The following is a 9,296-nucleotide window of genomic DNA, read 5'->3' on the forward strand; positions in this document are numbered from 1 at the left end:
TTTTTATTATGTTATGTTAGACACCATACAGTATATCCTTTGTTTTTGATGTAATGGTCCATGATTCATTATTTGTGTATAACACCCAGTGCTCCATGCAATACGTGCCCTCCTTAGTATTCTAAAAACCTTTCAGAGAATTATGGATATTCTTCCACCATTCTACTAAAAACAACTAGTAGTAATTTCTTAAAGATTAGTTGCAATGTGAAATTTGAAATATTATCAATGAACTTTTCATATTCTGTTACACTAAAGTCCATTGGTATATCTTGCATTTTGAATGGATCTATTACTCATGTATGATTTTACAACATAATGCATTAATCATTTACAGTTCTTTGATTACAGTAACTTTAAAAAAATCACACTTATCTATGAGACCACAGTCGCATAAGAAAGTCTTGAAGTATTAGGAAGATTTCAAGCTCATGCTGGTGGATATGTTTTCCAAAATTCTGGGTATTGCTTTAAAATTTGTATTTTATCATTGACAGCAAATATTGTCAGTTATCTTCCTTGAAGAGTCAGGCTCACTTTGTTCATTTTTGAAAAAATGTATACCCAATTCTGAGCTACCATGGTCTGTCTGTCAGACATTCTATCAGATAAAAAAATAGTGTTCCATGGGACAAGTGACTAGTTCAGCCCACAACCCAATTAATTGCAGAAATGCTTCCCCCGGAGATAACCACCATATTTTGATATGTAGCAGAAATGATGTACAGGCACCTCTCATAGAATATCAAAAAGGTGTGTACTCGGGTCAAGACAATAAATTTAGTAATTTATGCTGCTTCAGCAAGGGCAATTTAAGTGAAGCTGCTTTTTAAAAAATTGTTTGTTTATTGTGACTATTTGGTGGAGAAGAATACAGTGACCCCTCGTACAGTTTGGAACCACTGCCTTGATTTGTGTTAAGGCACCCCCAGTTTTATTCACCATTGTTTTTCCTCATTAGTGCAAATGTAACACAGTGTGAAATGCAAATAATGCTTAGAATTGTTATGAAGATAATTTTGACCCGCAGACACCCTAAAAGTGTTTCAAGGACCCTTAGAGATCCAAAGAACAAAGTTAAAGAATTCCTGGCCTCAACAAAATTTGCAAGGCAGCATAATTCTGTGTAACGGGAAGACCATCCAAATGGATAGCAATCATTGAAAAACCATCCTCATGGGGCGCCTGGGTGGCGCAGCGGTTAAGCGTCTGCCTTTGGCTCAGTGTGTGATCCCAGAGTACTGGGATCGAGCCTCACATCAGGCTCCTCCGCTATGAGCCTGCTTCTTCCTCTCCCACTCCCCCTGCTTATGCTCCCTCTCTTGCTGGCTGTCTCTCTCTCTGTCAAATAAATAAATAAAATCTTTTTAAAAAAATCTTCATAAGTGATTTATAATAAAGCCAACAAGAATCTCAAGATACAAGAATGTTACATTCCCAAAACAAAACCTGTTCCCTTGCCCTACAAATTTTGCCCATACTCTTGATTATTTAAATTCATCTGTGCCTCAGATCTTGTAACTATACAATGGAAATAACAATAGCATCTATATCTCCTAGGAGTGTTTGGAAGATGAGATAATTTCAAGCCAGAAGAGTACTTAGCACAGTGCCTGGCACATAGTAAGTACAAAATAGATCTTATTAGCTACTATTTTATCCATAATCCATCAGCCTTAATTTCCCTCACTTTTGCTCAAAATGAATAGCCTCCCTTGTGAGTATTGCAGACATTTCATTTTCTCACAAGTGCAAGCTCTTCACTGAGGACATCTCTGACTCATGAGTGTGAAGTTATTTACAGTACTCTTCTGTGATAAAAATATAACTCTGCTTCTCCTTCTTTTAGTGTTCTCACATCACAGTGCTGTTTGATAATTTCTTCCTGAAAAATTTTTTAAAATAAATTTAATACTGTCAAGATAAAATTTGAAACAAAACACAAGGAGCCTATATAATTAACACGTACTATATTTTATCTATAAGCAAAGGACAAAGGGTAGCTCTCAGCCCTTGTACAGTATGACCGTTAACACAGAATGACGAAAGTTATGAGTTTAAGAGTTTCATTACACAGCTCAAGATTTTAATAGCTGAATAGCATAAAATATTACTCTTGACATGGCTCGACATTTTCCTTTATTAGAAAATATTTTTAAATAGCTAAGGAACAACACCATTAGCAAAAATATTTAATTTTTCAGAATATTACGCTGGGTACTGGCTGGCAGAGGATGAGACATACTGCTCAGTACGAATTCCGCAGGCTGAATGAAGGCTTTGAATTTGAATGAATGTTCACATACCTCACAAAATGTTGCCTTCCTTCTGGCTTGGACTTTGAGAAATACCTCTGTCCGTGTTTACACAGTTTTAGGAGGGCTCCATGGTTTATGATCAGATTAGCCTATTTTCCTCCCAGTGCATGGCTTTCAAATCCACATGTGGAAGTGTTTCTCTCAGGGCAGGAATAAGCATGTGCTTCAAAAGTTCCTGCAGTCAGTCATGAATAATCAAAGTCTAATAAAGGCAATCAGTTTGAGAAATACCAGATTTCAGACAAGATCTTGTTTTAGCAAGCTAGATTATAGGGAGAAAAACTTGGGTTCTTAAGCAATATTTGAAAGTAAGTCCTCCCTATCCCACTCCCTGAAAACAAGTAACACATCTATATGAGTTTTAGGCAGCAACTGCCATGTTAAAAATGAAAGCTAGATATAGGATTGGGGCAGTGCAAATTGTGGCTAAATCACTTTCTTTGTCTCTGCTACACGCTTCTGAACTGGCCTTGAAATGAGGAAATACTGAGTCAATTGAAAGACCCTCCCAGATACTGACACTGGTTGTGGTCATGTATGGACATGGATGATGATGTTATGTAATCAGTTTATGGATATTGAGCCAGTGAGGACTACCTTTGATAGAACAATCTGAAGAAGGGCTGTACATTATAGATATCAATGGCTAGAAAACAGTGGTGGGAACACATCTGTCTAAGCACACTCTATCAATCAAAGTCTTAATATGCACTCAATTGTGTTCAATGGACTTACACTCTGATCATTGGATGGTAGTGTTCATTTCAACAACAGTGCTTAGTGCAGATCATGAGTCTAAGAAGGAGCTACCACAAGGGTCAACATGTGCTAAAGAAAGGGTGACCAGTGGGCAGAGTGCTCTTGGCTATATTAAGGAGGGCACGTATTGCACGGAGCACTGGGTGTTATAAGCAAACAATGAATCGGAACACTACATCAAAAACTAATGATGTACTGTATGCTGACTAACATAACATAATAAAAAATAAATTTAAAAAATTTTTAAAAAAAGGAAGGAAAGAATATGAAGCTTTGCCATCCACCTAAGCAGCAACAACATGTCTTCAAATATACACATAAAGACAGTGAATGAGTGAGTATGTAGATGAATAGACAAAGGGATCACGAGTAATCCAGCAGCAGAAAACCCAGGCATCTTCTGCAACTTGCATAGGTACTATCATGAATAATTCACTTTCTTCCTTCATCTCTGCAGCCCCTTGAGCTCAACTTAATCCTTGCATAAAGTGACAGCTGGAAGTAGTATTTCACTTTTATAACTTTCAGAACATTTCTTGCAGTCAAGTATTTGGTTTTGTGCCCATGTTTGTTTTTGCACCTCCTTGTGCTACACAGCAACCCTGCCTTCTCCAAGCCAAGGCCAGACAGTCTGGGAGACAAATTCCAAATGGCTGACAGTGCCAGGTTCCAGATACAAAAAAGCATCTTTCCTCTGTCTCTCTCTTTTCTGGTGACAGAGAGAGTGATTTCTCTGCAATGTGACATTTGAAATTATGCCTAGCTTTTGCTAAAGATAAGCAAGCTGCCAGCCCTGAAGGAATTGGGAGGACAAAGGATTTGAGAGCCCAAAAAGTGTTGGGAGGTTTATTCCTCACCCACTTGTATGATTCTAGTAAGAGCCAACCACACTCAATCACCCTTTCTCCATTTCCAGGATTCTAGACATTCCATTGACACACACACACACACACACACACACACACACACACACACACACAGTAAAATAAAATAGTCAAGGATAGTTAATAGAATAAGAGAAGTGACTAGACTTTCTAGTAAAGAGAATAAGAAAGAAAACCAGAGACATATTACATATAGGATAAGTATCTTTGATCATTTCATAAATGTCAAAATTAAGCTTAACATTAATGTTAAAAAAAACCTCTGGAAGACTAAGATTAAAATTAAAGGCTTAAATGTTTACCTCTATAAACAGGTTGTCTTCCCTTCTATTGGACTTATAAAGTATTTAATAATTTTCTGCCTTTGACACTTTATACCAGCGTTAAATATAGTAGGCATGAGCTATAGTGAGAATTGTAAAAACTTAAATTCTGGGGAATCAAAAGCCATAATCCTATAGCTTCTTATTACCTCCCCATTTTACTATCAATAACAGATTTCACACCATCCTTGAAAAATTTCATATGCCGATTCCCTTCCATTCTAATTACTCTCTGCAAGTATCATCTGGATGTTACCACCTTCTTAAATTTCTGTAATGGTTCCCAAGTCTTCTTCAGTTAAAAGCAAAGCTCAAGGGGTGCCTGGGTGGCTCAGTCGGTTGAGCGTCCTACTCTTCATCTCAGCTCAGGTCTTGATCTCAAGGTCTTGAGTTTAGGCCCCACATTAGGCTCTATGGTTTTTTTGTTTGTTTGTTCTTTGCTTGTTTGTTTTAAGTACAACAACAAAAAGAGAGACATTATCAAGGTGAATGAAGTCCATACTCAGGGAACAGCATGATGTATAAGGGCACAAAGAAAGAACATAGTTCAGGGAAGTAAAGGAGGAACAGCATGTAGCCAAAGTATAAAGCATGTGTGGTAGGTCATGAAACCCTTCTGTTGGGTAAGGGACAGCTTACTAAAAGCTCTCATAGCTTTTGGATTTTCACTCCAGTACAATGAGGTGACATCAAAGGTTTTATGTAAGAGGACTGAACGTGATAATTTTTGTATTTTAGAAAGATTTCTCCAAAAGCTGCATGGAGAATGGATTGATATAGGACCAGTCCAGAATCTATTATATATTGAGATATAGATAGATAGATAGATAGATAGATAGATAGATAGATATAGATATAGTACCTATTTAGGAGTCATCAGCCTAATAGTTACATACATATTAATTAAAAACCAGGAAAGCAAATGAGATTTATTTGGGTTTTATGTCTAAAACACATAATCAGTGATCTAAAAGGTGAGTCAAAAGACTGATGTCATTGAAATCAAGGGAGAAGAGAGTTTTAAGATTAAAACAGTATTAAAAACAGCAAAGGTGTCCAGTAAGATAAAGCCTGAAATTATCAGTATATATGGCAGTTCTGTTACCTTCCACAACAGTTTCATTCAAATGTTAGGCATAGAAATCAGACTGTAGGGAGTTGAGGAGTCAAAGCAAGGCCAGACATGGAGAAAATATAACATTTGAATCACCCAAGGCGGGCTAGGTTATGCTGCTGGAACAGCTTTCACATTTCAGTGGCTCGACACAACAAAGGTTTATTTTTGATTGTACTACATGTCTAACGTAGGTCATCAGGGGATTCCACTCAACACATGCATTTGCAATTGTTGCAACAAGAAAAAGAACTACCCAATGACAACTAAGTACTTTTTCCTGGAAGCAATACTTGACACTTCATTCTTATTTTACTGGCCAACATAAGTCATATGGTCACAGAAGGCAGAGAAATACAATGCTACCTTGTGTCCAGAAAAAGAACTAGGATATTCATGTACAGTCTTCATGAGGGGATTAGGGCATCACTAGATACAAAAGGTTAAGTTTAAGGACAGATTTTGTTTGGTTTTTAAGAGGAGGCAGGCCATGGCACTGGTAAAATGCATTTCTGCAGCTCACACTTTGTGCTCCTCTGTACAACCTACAAAGTAAACACCATTCATGTCTAACCTCTTTGCAGGAATATCCTTCCTAGTAGATTGGATATATCTTCAAAACTCTGCTCAAGAATTACTTTGACTGTGAAGCTAGCCATGGATGAGACTACTTGGCTACATGTGTCTAATTTTATTTAGGTAAGTATATTTCCTCCTGTTTTCATTGTTGACTTACTTGTGTCTTCACTTGTTTTGAAGTCTTTCCACCAACCCTCTAAAGGGTAAGAATGTTCCCTTTTGTTTCTTTTCTCTCCATGTGGTAACTGGCCACAAGGTATATACTCAAACCATGATGATTCTTTATGGCCACAGAAGTCCCTTCCACAGAGTCCTTTGGATCTGACCACCCCTGAGGACACAGAGTCATTTATACAATGGTTAATGAAGAAAACTGCAGCTTGTTTTTTTCCATGGCTGAAGAGGCAGGAAATGGAGCAGCAGTGGCCTAACTCTTATGGAAACTCCACCCTGTGTACTGGCACCACGGTAATTTTGCCTAGTCTGCTTTCTGGGACTAGCCCAAACCTGTCAAGTTCTCACTTTAAAAACTTGCAGATGCATCCACCACATATTTATGCACTCACATTCATATGCAAAGAAGTTGCTACCGAGATGAGACACCTCATCAAGAAGGCTTACAACTGAGTTGTTTTTATGATGACAGATTACTCAGATTTGCCTGCATTCTCTCATCTGGTCCTCCAGGACCATGGCCATACATGTGCAGAGTACCTGTCTGGGTTCCGAGTATAGTCTGGCGTGCAGGACATGTGTGCTAACTGGCACCTACACACCAAAACCATAACCTAGGCCTCACTAGTACAATCCAGTCTCCTGAGCTAAACAACCACAGATACGCAAACTCAGATGGGCTTTGGAAGTGAAACAGGTGCATATGTATTGTGGTAAGGATTTCCATTATGCTCAGAGCTGAAAATCTAGATTCAGTCATTAAATTTTTGAGCTAGGAGGAGTCACAGAAACCACCCACACACAAAATAAATAGGTCAATACATAACCCAGACAGACCAGAAGAGAGTTTTTAAAGAAAAGAGAAAATGTGTCAAGAAATGCGTTTAGTGGGAAGATGAGTTAGGCAGCAAGGACAGTGTATGATTTGAAAAAAGCTAAGCTGCAGCTTTTGAGATGTGTCTTAAGGGCAGGATCTACTGTGATCCAGTAAAGCTACTAAAGGTCTTTCCCACAGAGGTGAGAAAATACAATTTTTGGCCTTAATTCCAATTCTTGATTCAGGGTAAAAGAAATGCTAAGAAGCCTTGCCGCCAAATTGTAATCATAAATAATTTTCCTCTCAAGTGAGTTGACTCCAGTTGGCACTTATCAGCTTGCAGGTCAGCACAAATGTTTTTATAATGAGCCATAAAAGGGGGAAAGTATAGTCTAGACTGGCAGTCAAAAGCCTGCTGCTTTCTTTCAGCAATTCAACTGAGTCTGACTCAGGGTAACTGGCCCAAACTGATAATATCAGCTCCCTGACATGTTAGGAGGGGGCAGGATCTTACCTTTTAAATGGTGTAAATTGTTGTAACAATGGTCAGTGTGTACTTAGGGCTGGGTGGTCTGGGCCACTGAGTGGCTCCCAACAGAATTGCTTATGCCTTTCTCCCTATCCCTACCTCTGCTCACTAAGCACACATTTCTTTTTATTCTTTTTTTCTTTCTACTCCTGTCTATCTTCTTATTCAGTTTGTCTCCAATCTGAGACATTTTAGTTCTGCTAGTGGTTCCCACTATAAGCATTATGGAAAGGTTGAAGAGGCTGCTGTCCCATTATCTATGGTGAAATGCTGCTAGAATGGAAGGTCCACGGGGCAAAAATCGTGTCTTCTTTACGCATATTAGGCCTTCAGTAAACATAGACATATGGTTTTTAATATGTTTTCAGTAGTTGAAGCACATTTCTCTAAAATTTTCTAAAGAAAAAATGTATGAACAATATCAAGGTACTATAGCCCATCCCCATTTCGCAAACATGCTAAAGCACCAGAAGCGGGAAGCTGCTTATTATAGACTGCATCTCCCCAAAATTCATAAACTGAAACCTACTCCCCAATGTGATAGTATTTGCAGTGGGGCATAGAGAGGAGATTAGGTCATAAAAGCAGAGTCCTCATGAATGGAATTAGTGTCCTTATATGAAGAGACCAGAAAGCTAGCTAACTCTTTCTGTATCCCAGAATTGGTCCCTCGCCAAAGCCTGACCATGCTAGCCCTCTGATCTCAGATTTCCAGCCTCTAGAATTGTGAGAAATGTATTTCTATGTTTATAAGCCACCCAGTCTATGACTTTGTTATAATAACCCAAACAGACTAAGACTGTTTATGGAGTATCAAGTCTCTGAGTGTTTCCAGCCAGACTCTCAATCAGTGGTTCTATTTCAGTAAAATCAAGAGAATAGAAATGGCAATAGAATCAGGAAATAGTTTGGATGTCCCCAACTCATTTACTCATTTAGAACAAGACTTCACAGGATTTTGGAAATTCATGTTGTCACTCTTGCCTTTCTCATATTTTCTCCAACAGCTAAAAATCTCATACCATTTCAGAAAAGGGGGGGGGTGGTAAGTACAATATGAAGTCTGTAAGAAACTCTGAGGAATGTGAGCCTCTTATCAGAGAGGTGCTGGGGTACAGCTCAGCAGACTTGTTGAAAGAGGATAGGTCCAAACTGTAGTAGAAAGAAACAAGCAATGTTCAGCACTTCCGATCTATACATGAGAGATGTTTTCCAATTTTGCACTTCCAATACCTAATGACCTGAACTACCCCTTCAAATTCGATTGACTGGTAACCAGCACAGGCCAGTTAACTACTACTTAACTACGTACTATGGTGACCAATGAAGCCTTCCAAATCATTATTCAGTTTGGGGTGTTTTTTTTTTATGACATATTTTGATTTAGAAACATACTAAAATCACCTACTATAAACTTAGATTTCTATTTTAAATTTGAGGCTTTTTTTTTTTTTTTACAAGAGCAATAGAAATTTTAGAGTAAACCATTATTAGCACAGCCAGCATTCTACCTTCCAAATTGTCTTCAGGAAAATAAACATTCTACAACCCTGTTTTTCTTTGAAAACAGAAACACAGACTAGTTTTACCCAGGAGACCCAGAAGGGTCTTTGCAGACATATGCCATTCCTACAATTTAAATGTAAATAGGAGGAAATGACTTAAGAAATACAAAGATCTGTAATTTCTTATGGCCCAGCCAGTTGAAACAGTCTCACTCCATCTGCCAAAATATTTTAACTTGGTATCACAACTTGATTTTGTGACATACTTTTTGGCTACTATATATTAACACAGGT

General features: G+C 38.1%; 1 long non-coding RNA gene across 1 annotated transcript in view; it reads left to right on the plus strand.

The window, feature by feature from the left end:
* The first annotated feature begins 1,558 nt into the window (after positions 1 to 1,558).
* Positions 1,559 to 9,296, plus strand: part of LOC103657427 — a 49,107-nt gene continuing 41,369 nt past the window's right edge. The window contains exons 1-2 of the long non-coding RNA XR_566847.2: positions 1,559 to 1,623; positions 5,983 to 6,097. This is a non-coding gene — a long non-coding RNA (uncharacterized LOC103657427). The remainder of the gene's footprint in view (positions 1,624 to 5,982; positions 6,098 to 9,296) is intronic.

This window comes from Ursus maritimus, unplaced genomic scaffold (genome assembly GCF_017311325.1).
Source record: "Ursus maritimus isolate PB19 unplaced genomic scaffold, ASM1731132v1 scaffold_29, whole genome shotgun sequence".
Taxonomy (NCBI): domain Eukaryota; kingdom Metazoa; phylum Chordata; class Mammalia; order Carnivora; family Ursidae; genus Ursus; species Ursus maritimus.